Source organism: Polypterus senegalus, chromosome 1 (genome assembly GCF_016835505.1).
Source record: "Polypterus senegalus isolate Bchr_013 chromosome 1, ASM1683550v1, whole genome shotgun sequence".
NCBI lineage: Eukaryota > Metazoa > Chordata > Cladistia > Polypteriformes > Polypteridae > Polypterus > Polypterus senegalus.
The window spans coordinates 149768031-149789722 of record NC_053154.1 but is presented as its reverse complement, the minus strand read 5'-3'; the positions used below and the strand labels follow the sequence as shown (position 1 = coordinate 149789722).

Below are 21692 nucleotides of genomic sequence, written 5' to 3'. Positions count from 1 at the left end.
TAAGCTTTTATCATAGCCGTCATTTACATAATCTTATCACCTCAGGCATGTACTGTGCAATACCCAGTGGACCCAGAGTTCTATGACAATCTTTGACGAGGTCAAACAAATTTGGTTTTGTCTTTAAGTTGTGAGGGTGGGATCATGCGTATTATAGTTAACAGGTAATGTGTGCTCAAAAGGAGGTACAATGCATACCATACTGCAAAAAAAAGTTACTACACCCCCACAATATAAAGAGAAGATAGGCATGTCTGTCTTATGGAAAGGAAAACAAATCAGGCCGAGATTGTGGTAAAATTCATCATACCTGGAAACTATTCATATAGTCACCAGCACTGACAGGTGGCCATTAATTGGCTGTAAAGTTGTGGTAAGCTTGTGATACTCTGTAATTCTGAAACTGCCAAAAAGTTGCTAAAGCTGTGTAATCAGTCACCTTCAAAGTGATGAGATTCAGCAAATACAACTGTTTTTAGTAACAATTTATTAATTATTAAAGAAATTGGGGAAATAAGCACACAAGAAAAGCCCCAGACATCAATAAGAGAAAAAAGGAAAGCCACTGACCCAATAGCGCCCTGTAAACCACAGACAATTAAAACATACTGTACATTACATCCTATAGACAATGCACACAAGAAACATGCATGCAGTTGTCAACTGAGTAACCTTATGATCAGAGGACAAACACTAAGGAAGAAGTGTCTGTAAAGGATAGTTGAAGCTAACAATAATATTGCTTGTATTTCTAAAGCAGTGTGCATTACATATGTCCTGATCATAGGTAGCCATTGTACATACATTTAATACTATAAGCAGACTTCAAAATTGTGTATAGTGTATTTGTAGTCCCAAGTTTAAAACTATGCATTACTGCAGCAAAAGACGACAAACTTCAAAAAGTTCCAAATCACTGCATATTCATGTGATGTCCTGGGTGCCAGTAAGCCATGTGCATCTTCCATCTCCCAGGACATCAAAATTCATAACCAAGGACAGTTTAAGGAAGTGAGGAAACAATAAATTAATGGTGAAAAAAATTAAAGAATAATGCAAGTTTATTCACAACACTCAAGCAGTGTCCAAAAATGTGCAGTGCATTCAAATTTAAATAAATAATCCATAAAACATTGAAGTGAGAAAAGAAAATACAATAAATAAATACATTACTGAAGTCAGAGCTGGCTTTTTCCTCTCGTTTCCAGTGCTCTCTCTATGTCATCTCCCTTGCTCTCCCACACGGCCAAAATACAAATGAATGTGGTTCACAAAACCAACCTTCGGCGCCCGGTGGGTGGGCACTTCATGGTCGCATGTCTCTCTCACATAAATCTATACTCATGCATCTGAGTTGCAGTATTCTTTAAATATATCGTACCTTCTGTGGTCCGCCATTAACCCTTAATACGCTTCACCACATAATGATGGAAACAAGTAATTTTTCAGCTTACCCTGCTAGCCAAATGGTTTGAAATAAAGGGCAAATATTTTCAAGTCAGTAAGGAAATGAGCAACTTCAGGTCCTCTTTCCATCTTCACTGAAGAGAACGGCATTTGAGAATTTCATTTTTCTTATGGGAGAATTTTATTTAAGTCTACCACCTGTAAGGTGGTAATTATAATTACTATGTAGTTACTGGCAAACTTTATCTTGATGCCTAACAGTGAAACATCAACTCCAAAATAGGAGTTTCTTAGCAGTAACGACCAAAGGTTGTCATCTATGTTCAAGGCGCAGTTACAGAGCACCTGTTTTACAAATCTGTTGCAGTTTTTTCCCCATAATTGCTGCTTTTAGGTTTTGCATATTTTTACTCATATGTTGTGGAAACTATGGAGTATATGAAAATACTGTATTAGGGCTGGTAAATATACAGAGTTTTCGATTCAATTAGATATTTAAGAAAAATCAATGCACAAAAGCCAATATCATAAAAAACTTACTTGATTCTCTACAACTTCTTGTGAACGTTATATATTCCTGCGCCTGGCAGTGATTAATGTGAAAAGAAGTGGACTGAAGAGGAAGAGTTTAGAATAGGTGGGATTAGGAAATTATTTGGTTTTACCTGGGATGACAATTCAAGCAGTACAAGTCAAGTCAAATTAGGGAGCATGCACTGGTACAGTGCGTTGCCGCACCAACTACACGGCGAAACAACTCGAGATCCTGGTTTGCAACCCCCTAGGCAGACACGCGGTCCAGTCCCCACCCTCCGGAAATGACCCTCTATCTGCTGCAGCCAGGTGTTACATGGGCAACCCCTTGGCCTGGCCTAGCCACTCTGGTCCCCAACTATGAGGATCTTACGAGCCGGATCACCCTCAGGGGAATGCGCCACATGGTCGTAGTGTCATAACTGATGCTCCCCTCACAATGTAGGCAAAGTGCCTCATTCGGAACTCCATGAGCAACTGCTCATTCGACACAAGTCAAACCAACGGTACCAAAGGATTTTCCGGAGAGACACAGTACCACAGGAGTCCAGTCTTCGTCTCAGGTCACTGGACAGCGTCCATGTCTTGCAACCATATAGCAAGACAGGAAGCACCAGGACTCTAAAGACTTGGACCTTCGTCGATTAACATATATATCGGGAGCGCTACACACCCCTTTCCAGCAACCTCATGACCAATGCACCAATGACCCCCAAATCCATCTACTTTCTGACTACACAGGAAGAGTCACCAGAGACATGAATGTCACTGCCAAGGTACTGCTCAACAAGGTCAACACTCTCTCTGCAAACAGACACACTGCTGATGGCTGTGCCCAAGATGTCATTAAAAGCCTGGATCTTGGTTTTTATCCATGTCTTTCGCAAGCCCAGACACTTTGACTCTTCACTTAGCCTCTCAGAGACTGCATTGACTCCACGAAGATCACAGTGTCATCAGCAAAGTCAAGATTCATGAATCTTTCTTCACCAACAAATGCCCCACAGCCGCTGGACCCCACGACCTTGCCCAACACCCAATCCATACAAGCATTGAACGGAGTAGGAGCAAGAACATATCCCTGACGAACTCCAGAATCAACTGGGAATAACGCAGAGGTCCTGCCTCCACTCTGCACAGCACTCACAGTACCAGTTTATAGGACGGCCATGATATTCAGCAACCTCGAGGGGATCCCGTGAACCCACAGGATGTCCCACAGGGCAGCTCAATCAACTGAGTTGAGCGATTTGCAAAAATCGACAAAGAAACTCTGCCGATATTCACATTTGCGTTCTATGAGAACCCTCAGTGCTAGAATGCTGTCGATGGTAGACTTCTTAGGCGTAAAACCAGACTGTTCCGGTCGCTTGTAGATGAGCAAGTGATCACGGATCCTATTGAGGACGACCCTAAAAAGGGCCTTACCCTCTCCCTGTAGTTGCTGCAATCCAGGCGATTGCCCTTCCCTTTCCAGATAGAGATGACAAGTCCTGTTTTTCCAATCAGCTGGAATGATGCCATTCTCCCAAATGGAAGCAAAGATTGCTTGCAATACCAGGAGGACAGCCTTACCACCAGTCTGGAGAAGTTCCCCCTGGACACCACATATCCCTGCAGCCTTCACAACCAACCACTTCCTGGGGGCCTTATCTGCTGTCTCGGTGTATGCTCCGACCACAGTGAGTGATGTCTCGGCGAGGGAGACATTTTATTCGCAGCTTCACTCAGTGGTTGATGGGTGCCCAAGAGGAGACGCTCCTCTGGTCATGGGTGACTTCAATGCAACCTCTGGCACTGACATGGCTGGCTATGAGGATTGCCTCGGTTCCCATGGGGTTTGGTGACCGTAGTGAAAGTGGCTCCATGTTCCTTGACTTCCAGGGGCTGCAAATCGCTGGATTCTGCTTCCAGTGCCCTGAACCGCATCGTTGGACTTGGTTTTCCAATACTGGTGGTGTGGTGAAGGAGATCGATCACATCCTCTTGGGCACACACTGGAGGCTCTTGCAAAACTGCAGGGTCTACATAAGTGCCCAGTTTGTGAATTCTGATCACAGACTTGTTGTTGCTACTCTTAGGATCCAGTTTAGGTCCAGTAGGTTACCACCTACTAGGAAAATAAGTCTGGTCTTGGCCAGACTCCAAGATCAGGCTGTTTCAAATTTGTTTGCATGCAGTTTGTGTGAGGAACTGAAGTGACTTGCCATACTGTAAGACACACTTTTGTAAACTTGGATCCTAAGAACACTCATACTTTATCAGTGGTTAAATAACTACACCAGCTAGTAATTTATATCACACCACAGGCTTCCACATTGTAAGTGCTTATCCATCCATTTTACATGCTGTCCACAACTGAAACATTACAAGGAGGAATAAAAACAGTAGCCTTCATGGGTTTCTTTTGTGCGAATTATTCAATATCTGTGTATGGGGTAAACTGCTTTACTGGCCATTTTACTTTCATTTTTAGTTTGTATTTTTGTTTAGCAGCTGAATTGAAGTTCCTAATTACAATAATGCAAAATGAATGAGCTAAATGGTAAATATCTATTAACATTTATAAATACATTGTATGTTGATCTTCAAATCTTATAAGATTATTGGAGGATGTCAAATATAAAACCACATTAATTTGTGAGCAGAGGTTAGTCATAGAACAACATATTAATAAAATAAAAATCTACATGATTTTAGAATACAGTGATCCCTCGCTATATCACGCTTCGACTTTTGCGGCTTCAGTTCATCGCGGATTTTAAATGTAAGCATATCTAAATATATATCGCAGATTTTTTGCTGGTTTGCGGATTTCTGCGGACAATTGGTCTTAATTTATGGTACATGCTCCTTAGTTTGTTTGCCCAGTTGATTTCATACAAGGGACGCTATTGGCGAATGGCTGAGAAGCTACCCAATCAGAACACGTATTACGTATTAAATAAAACTCCTCAATGAAATATGATATGCTTCTCACACTTCAAAGCTCTAACAGCCCATATTGATTTTTGATTGTTTGCTTTTTCTCTGCTCCTGACGGAGGGGGTGTGAGCAAAGGGGCTATTTGCACAGAGGCTGTTTGCTTAGAAGATACGGAAGCTTCTCTAAAAAATGCTGAAAGACTACCTTAACATTGATCCCTTCATTGCGGCCGCTTTATCGCGGTGCTTCATATACTTAAAAGCCCAACAGCCTTATTGATTTTTGATTGTTTACTTTTCTCTCACTCTCTGACATTCTCTGCTCCTGATGGCACTCCTTTGAAGTGGAAGATATGTTTGCATTTTTTTAATTGTGAGAAAGAACTGTCATCTCTGTCTTGTCATGGAGCACAGTTTAAACTTTTGACTAAAGGGTGTTATTTCATGTCTAGAGGGCTCTAATAATGTTAAAAAACGTATTTAGAAGGTCGTAAACAGGTTTTCTATGCTCTAACTGCGAAAATATTAGATTTATAAATAAAGAATCCTACTTCGTGGAAATTCATTTATCTGTCTGGAGCGGATTAACTGCGATAAACGAGGGTTTACTGTATAACTGTGCGGAGAATATTTATAAACAGTGTGAGAGTTTCTAAGGGCTTAAAATATACAAAAATAACCATACAAACATATGGTTTCTACTTCGCGGATTTTCACCTATCGCAGGGGGTTCTGGAACGCAACCCCTGTGATCGAGGAGGGATTACTGTACACAGTACAATCCCTCTTAACCGGCCACCTCTGGACTGGACCCATGGCCAGTTAATCCCATGCATACTTATTTTCATGTAGAAAAATATTTCTAAGGTATGTAGTGTACCTCTTCAACATTCCTGAAGAAACCATTTCCACAAGGCTTCATCCACAGGTATTTTTTCTCGTACAATGACTGGACAGTGTGGTGTAGCGGGTCCACAGCTCAAGTCAAAAAGGCCACTTTTTAAATAAATAATTGCTGCACTCGTGGCAAAGCGAGGGGGCGTAGTATGAGTGGCTGGTCATTCCCGGGGAATTCGTGATGCTGAAGAAAGCGGTCACTCCAGCTCAGGTATTGAAGACGAATGGACGTCGAAAGGCAGTGACAGTCGTGGAGGCTTTGGGCTGGTTTAGCCCCAGCATGAGCACCCTGGCCGGTGGGGAAAGAACGCAAGTCTCAGTCTGTATGGAGCCCGACGTAGCCAGGAATCAGAGGGCTACCAGACCAGTGTGGAAGGCAGCTGCACCTGCAGATAGGGCGAATCCCCTGTTGTGAAGCCTGATGGGAGAGGCAGGGGAGCTGCCAGGAAGAAAGAAGAATGCACCGTGCTTTGGATTTTAAGAGACCACTTCCAGCCACTGCTTTAACCTCGTTTGCGTTGCTTTCAAAGGACTTGTTTTTTTACTAATGGATTTTAACCTCCACTAATTCACTCGTTTTAATGGATTATTTATTCAAAGAAGATTTTTGATACACAGCACTTTATTTAATTTGACACTGTTTTGTTGTTTGCTGGTTTTAAAATACCTCTCACCTTCCAGGAAAGAAGGAAGTGAATAAATATAATATAAAGAAGAACTACGGGTTTAAAAATATATATATACAATGGAACCTCGGTTTACGAGTAACTTGGTTTACGAGTGTTTTGCAAGACGAGCAAAAATTTTTAATAAATTTTGACTTGATAAACGAGCGATGTCTTGCAATACGAGTAGTATGGATACACTTTGTCTGCTGAGCGTCATGTGATCACAACTGAGCTGATGGTGGTTCTCTCTCTCTCTCTCCTTATCTCGCTCGCTCGCCCAGTGCGTCTTTTTCTCTCTCTCCTTATCTTGCTCGCCCAGCGCTTCTCTCTATTTACAGCGCTTCTCTCTCTCTTCTTATCTCGCTCGCCCAGCGCCTCTCTCTGTTTACTACAGCATTGTGACTGTGTGTGTGTGCGCTGTGAAGTGCAAGTCCTCATCTTGCTCCCCAAAACACGAAGCTGAGTCTCAGTACTTTAACACCAGCTGAATAAACACCAGTTTATTCAGTTTGAAACAGTAACAGCGCTGTTATTTATTGCAGCGGGATCTTTATAATGTTCCTTGATCTTTTTGGATGTGCTTATATGGCGAACTGCTACAGCGCTGGGAGACTGCGATTGCTTTGGGACACTCTTCAGCGTGTCGTCCCGTTGGGTGGAATTCCACATGAGTTTAGAAACTCACACCAGCCATGATTCTTTTTAAAGGTAAATTGCAGGTTAATTTATATTATGTATTTTACTTTATATTTTGTATTATTTCTTTTTATATGAATAGTTTTGGGTTGTGGAACGAATCATCTGAATTTCCATTATTTCTTATGGGGAAATTCGCTTTGATATACTGAGTGTTTTGGATTGCGAGCACGCTTTCCGGAAGGAATTATGCTCAAACCGAGGTTCCACTGTGTATATATATATATATATATATATATATATATATATATATATATATATATATATTTTATTTTAACAGGCCGGTTAATGTGAGGCCAGTTAAGAGGGATTGTACTATACCAGAATTTAACAGGGAAACTTTTTTTTTACTGTGTATTTGGATTGAAAGTGAAAGTAAAGCTTCTTTGGGAAGTTGAAACTGCTCCGCTTCCACCAAAATATCACTGCCCTCCACAGGAATTCAAGTTTTCCCTTACAAATTCTTCCTTTTTGCTGAACATGTAATGTACCAATCAATAACGTACTGAGGGAAAAGTGAAAACAAAATAAAAGTTGTCCAACCACAAACGCAGCATTTCTTATGCTGGTGAATATAATAAAATAAATACCTGCATGCATTATACAAATTTTCACAGTCAAAGGAAAGAATGTACATGCAAATAGCTAATTTGGAACCAATACAAATAATGTAAATCATAAAACAATATATGTATAATATAGTGTAACAGACAGCTGGTATTTTTACCTGGCCGGGACAACTCCATAATGGAAGGACCTGGGGAAGGAGCTTTCATGGGGCAATACCTCCCTCGGAACGACAGAGGGCAGCCCCTCTGGCGAGCTACAGTGCCACAGGTTTGGAGCATGGAAGCGCAACATTGCTGGAGCACGTGGCCACCGTCAGAGGACGCATGGATAATGGCTGAATCCTCCCTCTGCAAGGCTGCTAACACACCCAGAAGTGCAGCCAGAAGGAGAATCTGGAACAACTTACGGATGCAAGTCGAGATAAGGAGGATAAAGCTTGTGGAAGGAGGAGTGAAGAATTGAGAGAGAGAGAGGGAGGAAGAAAAAGGACTGAGTATTTAATATTTGGTGCTTTGCAGAGAGACAAAGTGTTTCCCACAGCTGAATAAAGGAGTGTTGTGTGCTGGACTTGGCCTCTGTGTCTGTTGTGTCCGGGGTTTGGGGAGCTGTATGCCCCCTGGTTAACACAATACATATACAAATGATATAATATGATGAGCACTGTAATGAATCAAGAGATTTGTCTTTCTTTATATAAACAGTTAAACAGAAAAAGAGTGAGAGAGAGCAATAGTCATTGACTGTCAGAAAGAGATACCAGCAAGGCAGGCAATACTTGGTTTGAAAGTTTAAAATAAGTACAGGACGACTTTAAAACAAAAATGGTTGGAAAAATAAACACACGTTATTTAAGCTGTTTCTTTGAGGACAGCTATCAATGAAATTGTTACATTTTGAAGAGAAAATCAGTTTCCATTAATAATATTTCATATTATTATTATTTTGAGGAAATACCAGGTTTTAGACTCTGTATAGAAAATTACATATATACTTCTCTAAACGATCCGGATCTTCAATCTTTATTGTGCTTTGAGAACAATCGCAATATCAATTTTAGCCCATAATGTCCAGTCGTATATAGTACTGAAACAGAATTTGCCAATTGTGCTTACTGAAATTATGATTTTTGCATGACACAGTGTCATATAGTTAAATATGCTGAGTATAAGTATATAAGTATAATTCACATATTTTTGGCTGGTTTAATTTTGGGTCACTTGTCACGCTTGTATTTATGAATGTCAGCTTAATTTATCCTATGACAGCAGAGTGTAAGTGTCATCTCCAAACTAAAATGCCTAAATCATAGCTAAAACATGTTAAATAGCAAGCAAACAGAAGACAGTCTCCTTAGTCACACTAAAAAATAATGTCTAAAGAATAATGCCTTGTGTCCAGTTTCATTCTTCTTTTAAAATGATTAAAAAAAAAAAAACCAAAAAAAAAAAACGTTTCACATTCATCAAAATTTAGCTTCCAGCCTTAAAAAGAACATTTCCAGCTGTCTGCATATGGATCCTGATGGGCTGTTGTGTTATACAGCTTATAACAGTGGATTTACCTAAAAAATTAATATACTGACTCACTAAAAGTCATTTGACTTTTTTTTTTAATAAAACACAGCGATATTATGATACAATTAAACATTCCGATGGTTTTGGTAGCTCCCAATATAATGCATTTGCATTTCCTTCTTAGATGGAAAGCTTTTGTTAAGCAATAACAAAGGTAATAATGATTAATTGTACACACAAGCATTCCTTTAATCTACTGAAGCTATTTTTTAACACTCTGCTACTTAAATGGACTCAACAGCATGCATTAATTTCCCTTGAACTGATAAAAGTACAGCTTTTCACTGATCCACCCAGCAAACCAAGCAAATACTGCACCATCCATAGTTTTGCCTTTTTGTAGTATTTTTTATTTTTATATTACTTCTGATTTTAACTTTTAGTTTTAAGTTAGTTTTATTTAGCCTTCATGTCATATTTTAGTTTTAATTTTACACTTTTTTTTTATATACAATTTTAGGTTCAGTTTTAGCTTTAGTAATTATGGCATGGTTAAAGGGATGGTATGGAACGTAATTTTGTATCACAAAGACAGAACTGTAGACTGAAGAGGTTTGGAAATATTTGTTTAATGTCAATAGATACACAGTTATTTCCTGTTAAAACCAAGCAAAAACAAAATCATACTGATACTGAATATGAATAAGTTTAAAAAGGCGCTTACATTCTGTGATCATCTAAGTGGAACAATGTGCACTTTTGCATGTAAATGATCAATCCAAAATGAAATTCCATAAAACAAACAAACAACTTCTTGAACCATTGGACAATTTACTATAGTCTGAGCACAGCATTGATACACTGTTTGTATGCTTCAGTTGTACATCTTTCTGTTAATTTTCAAGAAAACGTTGTGCTCCAGAGAAGTGGCGATTCTGTTTTGCAATCCAGATGGCAACTGCCCACAAGCTGAGAATATGTGTTCAACAAATGCTTGAGAGACAAGTACACAGGCAGGATCCAACGCCACAGGGGTAAGCTTTACATAGCCAGTCTGTCTTGCCAGACCTGAACAGGTGTGCCAGTTAAAACACCCTGCCTAATTTCCTTCAGATATTTCTGCATTTCAAGTGGAGCACTTCAGATTGTGAAGGCTGGTTTTTGGGGATTAAGCTCATTTTTATTGCTAAGAACTTCTATTTCTGAAGGATAGTGTTTGCTGAAGCCGCTAGAATCTGTGTAGCCTCATCTTGTTGTGCTGCTATGATATGATTATGTGTTCTGCCTCCTCAGTCAATATAAATAATTCTACTATATTTACTGTTCTTTGAAGATAAGGGGTGACCAGTCCATACAGGCAAATTAAGAGTTAATGGACTAATAAAATTTGATTTAAATTTAGAGAAAGAAAAAAAAAAAAAACTCAAATTACCAAAAACACCAAGGCTGCATGTTCCCATTTTCAGTATTTCAATGACAAATATTTGTTCTGGTATGTGCATATTTCTCCCTTTAATGTTTAACCTCAGGATTTAAACCATTCAAAACAGTGACAAATATTTCAATACATCTGTGGCTGACAAGTAATTCATGCAAAACAATTTTTTATATTGCTTTTTTCTTAAAACTCCCTTAAATTATTGAAGTACTACTTATACTTCTACCTTATGGAGTTTTTCCACAGTTTTCAAAATATTTAACTGGCAGGCCAATTTATAGTAAATAAAACCTTCCATTATTCAAATAGTTGCACAAAATTAACATTATATTCTTATACTTTAAAACCAAACACCAATGTGATTTTTTCTAGAAACTTATTAGGATTGACTCTTCCATACATAGACGTTATTGTGTATGCATTTTTAATGTGGCACAATCCTCATGACATAAAGAGAGGAATCAAAAAAAAAGAAATCAATGTAACATATCATATATATGTATCTCAAATAGTCTCCATGCCTCTGTGCTTTCCGCAACAGATCTACAGCTTTTACACTGTTTGTTCCATTGTCTACCACTATTGTCATAGCCTTGTCCTCTGGTATGTCCCATTCAATCAAAGTATGGTTGACAGCATTTGCCAAAACTTCTCCCGTGGGCATTCAACATGTTAACTTAAAGCACTTGGTTTGTTGGTTAGTGGTAAAAGTATGTTGAGATTCTCAAAAATGTAGCCAGATACTTTTTACTTCTTCAGTCTACACAAAGGGGTTACTTCCTGTGCTTGACTGACCATTTCTTTGATATGCAGTGTTGCTGTATTCATTTTATGTGTGATAAGCACAATTTGTCATGCAGCACATAGCATATTAAATTTGGGGTCAACAGAGAGAGAAAAAAAAAACCTTTCTGAACAACAGCATGTCATAGTTTTGCAGACATACCAGTTTCAACATCTTTACTTGTGCTTCTTTACAGGTTTGCTCCCCAAGCTTTTATCCTTTGCAAACATGATGTTAATGTTGGCTATTCTGTCTTATGTGGACTTGAACTTGCAGGTGTGCTCAGATCGGCTTGCGCTTCCAGCCTGCCTTTGTCTGTGCCCAGAAATATGTTGTAGACTAATTTGTGATGGCTATTTAGGCGAACTTCTCATCACCCTGCCATACAGATGTTCTTTGTTCAAATTGCACTGAATTTTTTTTTCTTTGGTTCTTTACTTCACCTTATACAATTGTAGAATGATGTACAGATACACCATCCACAGCAACATGTTCTTGCAGGTCATCTGTGTGTTCTCTGTAACCATTCTCACAATCCTGCGCATATGCCGCTCCTGTATTTTTATTGGCCTGCCAGACCTGGGTTTAACAGCTACTGTGCCTGTGGCCTTCCATTTACTGATTACATTCCTTACAGTTGAAACCGACAGTTTAAACCTCTGAGATAGCTTTTTGTAGCTCTTTGTTTTCAGATCTTTTGAGAGTTGCTTTGAGGATCCCATGCTGGCACTCTTCAGAAGAGAGTCAAAGGGAAGCACAACTTTCAATTGACCACCTTAAATACCTTTTCTCATGATTGGACATACCTGTATATGCAGTTCAAGGCTTAACGAGCTAATCCAACCAATTTGGTGTTGTAAGTAATCAGTATTGAGCAGTTACATGCATTCAAATCAGTAAAATTACAAGGGAACCCAAATTTTTACACAGCCAGTTTTTCACATTTGATTTAATTTCATACAATTAAATACTGTTTCACTAAAAATCTTTGATCGGAAAACACCACAGTACTCAGGTGTTCCTAAGAAAAGACAGACATACCACGGTTATCTTTTTTGTTGAAAGAATAATAAATTGTTATGCAGGCTGAGAGGGGTTCCCAAACTTTTTCAAATGACTGTACATTATTCATGATTTTGACTGCATGCCCTCAGAAAAAATTCCCTGTAACTTTCGATTATTGTAAGTGTTTTTTTTTTATGTTGGCTTTGCTCAAGTTCTCCTTAAGTATTAATTTGCTTTTGTAAGCTTCACTTCAGCAATACATTTGGCCGCTTGAGGGAAAAAAAAATCAGACTGCTTTGAACGCTGCCAAGGTTAATTGCTACATGACAAAGATGACCACATGATGAAGTGAGATACATTGGATTAATTTGTTATACAGACAATAGCGATATATCAATTTTAACATTTTTCTAGTATAGTCAAACTATTCACATAGCATCAAACAGCTAGGTTCAACTGACAGTTGCTTGCCATTTACTAGCTGATAAACATGAGCTATAGTATAAAGCTGCATTTAAGATACTTGAACTGGGGTAGCTGTTTTTCATGCCTGTCTTTCAAAACTGAGGAAAAGGCTAGAACTAAAAGGAAGTTCCTTAACAAAAACAAATCCCAAACATTTTAAGTGCACGGAAGCAAGGAAGACACGCGTTACACATGTGTCTCTACTTATGGCAGCACCTGGCACATGTTAAATTAGCATGGTGTCCAAAGTCAAAGTTCATGGGATGCATGGGACACTTTTTTTTTTTTTTTTTAAAAGACTCTATGGTAACTTAATAATAAAATGCACACAGTACATTGTATGTCAACTTCAGCATTGATTGGGGAAATTTGCCAAACCGTTTCTCGCAGTGAAACGCAATATGCGGTGTTCCCCGGTGACCTTGTTTGCCAAATATTTTCCTGGAAATTTGTTGTGTGGCCAGTTTGCACAAATATTAACAAATACCCCCTGCCCCAAGAGACCCATGATTCATTTTACTTACTGCTAATTTGTGGCCATTTGTTGTATTGTGGTTGTGGTTATCATTCCATCTACATCTTTTGTTTGTTACAGTATGTGTGGTGGAGCAGTAGTTCGCACTGCTGCTCACAACTAAGTGACATTTTTTGCTCACAATAATTTGTCCAGCACAGTTGGATGGACACTACCTAAGTACTCAGGGATACTTAAATGACCAGTGCATCATTATAGATATCAGCAAAAAATTAGGCCCAAATAATTTTTACCTGCAAGCTGAAGATAGCCTTAGTCATAGTACTTATAGCATCTAAAATTATCTTTAAGTGAGCCCCTGCAAGATGACCTCTTTGTTTGAAGTAGAGCTTTTCACCAGGAATGAATATAGTTGAAATACAAATGGCTTTTCACTTTCAGCAAAAGCCATTGACACAAGAGGTGTTTATTTTTCAGCCAGGCAGTGTTTTCATGCATTAACTCTACATGTGTCATTTAGTGTTTATAAATCTCTACTGGCAACGGGGGTTAGAAAAATCACCGGACTCATTTGCAGTCACAAGTAGACATTTTCTTGAGTCATCACACATGTGTTGAGAGTGCTTGAGGACACCCACATTGCAAATTCTGATGACAATCTTAATGCGTAGGAGACAGAAATGAAATCCCAATGTCCATGGTACAGGTGAACCCTTTTCTGCAGAAACCAATATACAGGAAAGGGCTGTTGCTTGATAACTTTTTTAGTGAGTTTTCCAGTGGAGAAAACAGTAATTTACACAACTGTACATTTTGATTTGCATGGCAAAATATGCAGCATTGTCAAATTTAAAAAAAAATGCTCTTCTTCTACAGGCAAGTATTAAGTGTGAACAAGCCTTCAGAAGCACAATTCCTTACTTAATATCCCCATCATCTTGTGGTAGACCACCAGGACCCACTGCAGTTTGCCTATCACACAAAGACTGGAGTGGAGGATGCAATTATCTGTACCACAAGGTTTATTCTCACCTGGACAAAGCTGTCACCATTCTGAGGATTATGTTTTTTGATTTCTCCAGTGCCTTCAATACTATCCAACCATCCCTGATAAGGGGTAAACTCAGAGATATGTAGTTAGATGAGCCTATGGTGTTCCAGATAATGGACTGTCTTTCAGGCAGATTGTAGTGTGTGAGACTCAAGGACTGTGTCTCTGATACAAACATGAGCAATGCTGGAGTTCCTCAAGAAATAGTCCGGTCTCATTTTCTCTTCACTTTGTGCACCTTAGTCTATAAATATAAAATCAGGTCATGTCACTTGCAGAAATTCTCAGATGACTGCACTTGTGTAGTGTAATAATAAGGGGAATGAGACAGAGCATGAAGTCAGGTAGAGACCTTGGTGCAAAAAGAATAACCTGCATCTTAACATCAGCAAAACCAGGGAACTACTTATTAACTTTCACTTCACCAAACAACCTCTATGTCCAGTCACTATTCAAGGAGATGATACAGAGTTGGTCCACATTAATGATAAGTTGGAGTTGTCTCAAAACACAGATGAACTATACAGTAATCCCTCGCTATATCGCGCTTCGACTTTCGCGGCTTCACTCTATCGCGGATTTTAAATGTAAGCACATCTAAATATATATCACGATTTTTCGCTGGTTCGCCACTTTCTGCGGACAATGGGTCTTTTAATTTAGGTTACATGCTTCCTCAGTTTGATTGCCCAGTTGATTTCATACAAGGGACGCTATTGGCGGATGGCTTAGAAGCTACCCAATCAGAGCATGTATTACATATTAACTAAAACTCCTCAATGCTGTAAGATATGCTTCCCGCGTGGCGCTTGTTTTGTTTGCTTCTCTCTGTCTCTCTCACTCTCTCTGCCTGACGGAGGGGGTGTGAGCAGAGGTGGCTGTTTGCCTAGAAGATAGGACGCTCCTCTACAAAATGCCGCTTTATCACGGTGCTTCTGTATACTTAAAAGCACGTATTGATTTTTTGATTGTTTGCTTTTCTTAGCGAAGCTCTCTCTGACATTATCTGCTCTTCACGGTGCTCCTTTGAAGATAAGATATGTTTGCATTCTATACAAACATATGGTTTCTACTTCGTGGATTTTCACCTATCGCGGGGGGGTCTGGAACGCAACCCCCGCGATCGAGGAGGGATTACTGTATTTAGAAGGTCGTAAACAGGTTTTCTATGCTCTAACTGCGAAAATATTCGATTTATAAATAAAGAATCCTACTTCGCGGAAATTCATTTATCGCAGCAGAGTCTGGAACGGATTAACCGCGATAAACGAGGGTTGACTGTATAACAAAGGGCAAAGAAGACTCTTTTTCCATAGGAGAATGTGTTCCTTTAATACAACATCCTTCATGCATCTCTGTAATGTCCAGTGCAATTTTCTTTGCTGCGGTGAGCAAGGCTGGTAACATCACTTGACGGTGGTCAAGGGAGGCCCACCGAATCAACAAGCTAATTAAAAGCACAGGCTCAGTTATAGATCACATTCTGGGCCCAGTGGAAGTGGTAGCAAAAGGGAGAATTAAAACAAAACTGACCGCCATTATAAATAATGTTGCACATCCTCTCTCTGAAATATTAAAATGGACTACTTTCAGCCAGCAAATTACTCAGAAGTGTGTCAAGAAACACTGACAGAGCTCCTTTATACCAACAGCAATACGTCTGCATAATGCCTCATTGTGACTGTGACAGCCAAGCCAGAACTTTTCTTTTTAAATTTTCTTGCTTTATAGTCACTCTGGTGTGATAAATAATTATTTATTTAGTTACTTATCTATCTATGTATTTATTTATTTATTTATTTAAACAGCTTCTGTTCAATGCCTAATTTCCCCATGGGGACAAATAAACTTCTATCTATATAAAAACTCTACTTAGTGAGTTGCACACTGTGCGTTTATCAAACTGCCAGTGAAGAAAATTTTTCGTCAGTTTTGCAAATCCAAACTTCCAAGTTTCTCTCATTGCTAAATATAGTATCTTATATTTAGAATATTGTTTGAATATAGAAATATAAGTTTGAAACATGTAGGGCGCTAAAATGTGCACTGCAACAAGGATCAAATTGTGAAAGTAGCATGGTAATCGACAATAAATTGGTAAACCTTTAAACCCAGGCAAAATGTGTTGAACAATACTCATTTCTCAAATACAGTCATATGAAAAAGTTTGGGAACCCCTCTTAGCCTGCATAATAATTTACTCTACCTTCAAAAAAAAAAAAGATAACAGTGGTATGTCTTTCATTTCCTAGGTACATCTGAGTACTGGGGTGTTTTCCAAACAAAGATTTTAGTGAAACAGTATTTAGTTTTACGAAATTACATCAAATGTGAAAAACTGACTGTGCAAAAATGTGAGTACCCTTATAATTTTGCTGATTTGAATGCAGGTAACTGCTCAATACTGATTACTTGCATGCAACACCAAATTGGTTGGATTAGCTCGTTAAGCCTTGAACTTCATAGACAGGTGTGTCCAATCATGAGAAAATGTAATTAAGGTGGTCAATTGCAAGTTGTGCTTCCCTTTGACTCTCCTCTGAAGAGTGACAGCATGGGATCCTCAAAGCAACTCTCAAAAGATCTGAAAACAAAGATTGTTCAGTATCATGGTTTAGGGGAAGGCTACAAAAAGCTATCTCAGAGGTTTAAACTGTCGGTTTCAACTGTAAGGAATGTAATCAGAAAATGGAAGGCCACATGCACAGTTGCTGTTAAACCCAGGTCTGGCAGGCCAAGAAAAATACAGGAGCGGCATATGCACAAGATTGTGAGAATGGTTACAGTAGTGCTGGGCGGTATGACCAAAATTTTATATCATGGTATTTTTTCAAAATTGTACTGGTTTCACGGTATTCAACAGTATATTTTCCCCCCATACATGAGTGGGTGTTAACCACATTTTCCACTGCAATTACTGCAGTAGACTGGCTAAGAATAACCTATTCCACTGTCATGAGAATTGTACATTGTACAAAAAAACATTTTAATGTGCACACAAGTATTAATACAGGTTTGCATGGCCCCATAAACTGATAGTTTTCAAGGGGGTATAATAAAACCGCAACTTGCATTTATAATGCTATTTGTGGTATAGCCCTACGGAATCGTATTAGGGCCACGGTGAAGAAAAAAAAAAATACAGACACAGGGAAGAAAAAAAAACCTATACGTTGAGAATAAAGTCGACATGTTTACTTTATTCTCGACATTTACAATTTATTCTTGCCGTTTATGTCAAGACTAGCAGAATACCTGCGCTTCGCAGCGGAGAAGTAGTGTGTTAAAGAAGTAATGAAAAAGAAAAGGAAACATTTTAATAATAACGTAACATGATTGACAATGTAATTGTTTTTTCATGAGTATTGCGGATATATATATATATATATATATATATGAGAGAGAGAGAGAGAGAGAGAGAGAGAGAGAGAGATTATTTTTTTAATTAATTCTGTTGAAGTATGGGTGAAAATCAATGTCTGACTTTCATTGGTTAAATTTCATAGAATTTTTATTTATTATTACTTTTGTCAGATTAAAGTTATTTCTGTGACCATTTTGAGTTTTTCTTTGATTGACTGAAGGGTACCAACAATTTTGTCCACGTGTGTGTGTGTGTGTATATATATTTTCTCTCCCTAAATAATAAAAACCATCATTTAAAAACTGCATTTTGTGTTTACTTGTGTTATATTTGACTAATGGTTAAATGTGTTTGATGATCAGAAACATTTTGTGTGACAAACATGCAAAAGAATAAGAAATCAGGAAGGGTGCAAATAGTTTTTCACACCACTGTATATATCTATATATATATATATCTCTCCTTTGGGGTGCGAACAGCTGTTGCTGGGGGTGCCAGAATCCATTGAGGAAGAAAAATTAAAAACATTATTTGTACAAAATCTTAATTTATCTATCCATTCCTAAATAATTAAATGGGCAGGCTATTTCGTATCAGTGCAATACGCTGCTTGTTAAAACGGATGACTCCTAATCTTACGTGCACTTAGTGCTGCGTGGGTATTATGAACTATCGTATTTGTTCAAGTTCTATTTAAATTTTAAATATAAGTAATTTTTATTTGGTCGACAGAAATATGTTTAGTAGGAATGAAAGTAAAATTTAATCATCATTGCATAAATTTTTCTTCACCATAGAAATTTAAAGACTAAATCCACTAAATCCACTCACTGCACCCACTCTCGCGAATCAAACCTCAGACGTCAGCGCTAAAGGCGAAGCCTCTCATGTTGCGCTAGGGTGTTTGGTTCGTTTATTTGATAGTATGTAGATATATATGTATATATATATATATATATATATATATATATATATATAAATAACTTTTGAGAATGAAATGTATAGTTTTGTCCAGGAGGAAAGCAATGTTGCCTCAAATCAATGGCAACCTTTTGTAGGGTGTGTCCCTGAGACTTATTAATTGTCATCGCGAAGCAGAGCCTTAATGGAAATTTGAGGCATTTCAATTGAAATGGGAGATCAGGGGGTATAACAGTGATGCCAGGAATACATTCAGAGTGTGGCGCTCTGCTGTTTTTTTGTGTAGTTGCCTTCACACAGCCTCTCTGCTGCTTTATAAACAAACGTCATATAAAGCCATCACCTTGACAATTGTGTAATGCGTTTTTTGAACAGGTTTGATGCATGGAAGTTATCACTCGTACTGCGTTCAGTAAGTTCACGTGAGCTGCTCTCGTGCGATGTTGCGATGTCCATGGTTTAATTTAATGTTAAGTAAGACCTGGCACTTAAAAGTTTCTGGCTGCACTCCGGTTGTAATATGACAAAGCTGCACGAGGTCACTTTTGAGAATGCAAGTATAGTTGTCCAGGAGAAAAGCAATCTTGCCTGAAATCAATGGCATCGTTTTGTAGGGTCTGTCCTTGAGACTTATTACTTGTCATCGCGCAGCAGAGCCTTACTTGAAATTGGAGTCATCTGAATTGAAATGGGAGATCAGAGGGTATAAATGGGACGTGAGGAATACATGGAGTGTGGAGAAACTCTAGAGACAGGGTGTGTATTAACTTGTGGAGTTTTCTGTGAGTATTTGGTAGCAGTGTGACGAAGTTGCTTCGGAAGACGGCGTTAGCCGTGGAGCTCAGCTCAGAGCGAAATGAGGTGAATGGGAGGGGAGATGATGACGCGACTCCCCCACCCGCCTTAACTGTCAATCCCCCACAAACACAGTCTCTTGGAATTTGCATAAGCACAGCCCTTCACCTGCAATTTTAACTTAGTTACAAAGTGATCAAAACTCTCGTTTATATCCTGCGTCCTCTCATTAAACTTGTATCCCGCATTACCCATGGGCATGACAAACGCCAGCGGCAGCCTGTCTAACTTAATTTAAAGTTTAAGTTTACACCGTGCTTTGTTTCCGAAGTAGCAGCACACATGAATATGGTTGTAAATGTCAGTTGCTCGCTTCTTATTGTTTCGCTGCCTTCTCTATTACTGTATATAATGCATGTTTTCTTCAGCGCTTTTTGGAGCTCTTCCTGGTTTTCTACGTACGTCAGTTCACGTGATTACGTGGGAGGCGTGATGATGTCACACAAAACTCCGCCCCCCACGGCCATCCAGCTCAACTCCATTACAGTATATGGAGAAAAATAGCTTCCAGTTATGACCATTACACGTAGAATTTCAAAATGAAACCGGCCCAACTTTTGTAAGTAAGCTGTAAGGAATGAGTCTGCCAAATTTCAGCCTTCTACCTACACAGGAACTTGGAGAATTAGGGATGAGTCAGTGAGTGAGTGAGTCAGTCAGTCAGTCAGTCAGTGAGGGCTTTGCCTTTTATTAGTATAAAGTAGACATTTACACTTTATTCTCATATTTATTTTATAAGTAGAATGTTGTAAACTAAACTTCATCCTAAAATCAATGTTTAATTTACTAGATTTTCTCAAACCCCGTCATAAGTTAATGTAGAACATTAAATGCTTTCTGTTAAGTGTTCCCTGACCCAGTTGTTAATTACTACACACTTTTTAAATGGACTTCCTCCACACTAAGACGAGGCGCAGGCAGCGATCACTGCAAAGAATACATTCACTTCATGATATTCCTGCTCTCTGAAAATTTAGAATGCTAAGACATATACTTGATATCATTTTCATGATGAAATGCATTAAAGCAGGTATTAAACATGCACGGTAGGTGTGGCGAACGTTCAGTGTAGAGAATTATGGCAGGTGTGACGAGGCTCCAAAAAACTGGATGTATGAAAGGTAATCGCACAGGTTTAACTTAAATATTGTGCAAATGTTGGGTACGCGACCTGGTGGTCAGAGACACAAACACAGAATTCAATGGATGTTCTCCTGAGCGGGCTTTCTTTATTGCATGCGTGCTGTCTCTGTCTGACGTACCAAACCAGCAGTTCCTATCCTTCCTTTTTCTTTCTCCACATATCCAATCACCACACGATAAAACGTCTTTGTGAAATTAAAACTAGTTATAAACTTGGACCACGGAGTGTTCAGAACTTTAAAAAAAAATCTTTGTGATACATGTTTATGTCATCCACTCAGGGTTGCGCCCATCCCAGCAAGCATTGTGTGTGTGAGGCAGGAGCAAATCCTGAACGTCAGCACATCACAGGGTGAATGCGAGCAATACATACACTAGCAGGGTCAATATAGCATAACAAAACCCCATATCCTACATGACTTTGAAAGGAAACTGAAACATGCCGAGTAAATCCACCAGAAAAACATGTAAATTCAACAAAGGGTACACCTTTTAAAAACCAAAGTATCTCCAGGAAATAGATGCGACTCCTTTTTTTCGGCAAAAGTTCTTCTGTGTCATCATGTTCAACTTTATGGTCTGCTACAGCCTCAGTTTCGGAATGTTCTCTGTCCATTTTCACCACGCAATACCTCCACTACCACATGTACTGTACTCTGTTGCATACATGTTTAGTGGTGTAGCAGTGAAACAGGACCCCTGTGCAATACCTCCACTAACACATATACTCCGTCATATATGTGTTTAGCGGTGTAGCAGTGAATAAGGTCACCCTTAAACAGTTTCCTGCTGAACCACGTTCCGAACATTGTTTAGGCAATTTAAACCGGTGTTGCGGTATAAGAAAAATCCATATCATAACAAAAATAAAAAACGGTTTTCAGTGTGAACTGGTATACCACCCAGCACTACATAAGGCATGTCTTATATTAAAAGGAAGTTGCTACTTTGAAAGCTCAGCTAATGATAAACAAAAATCCA

General features: G+C 38.8%; 1 protein-coding gene across 3 annotated transcripts in view; it reads right to left on the bottom strand.

Moving 5' to 3' along the window:
• dipk2ab (divergent protein kinase domain 2Ab) overlaps positions 1-21692 on the bottom strand; it is a 103084-nt gene that overhangs the window by 41836 nt on the left and 39556 nt on the right. The window lies entirely within an intron of this gene.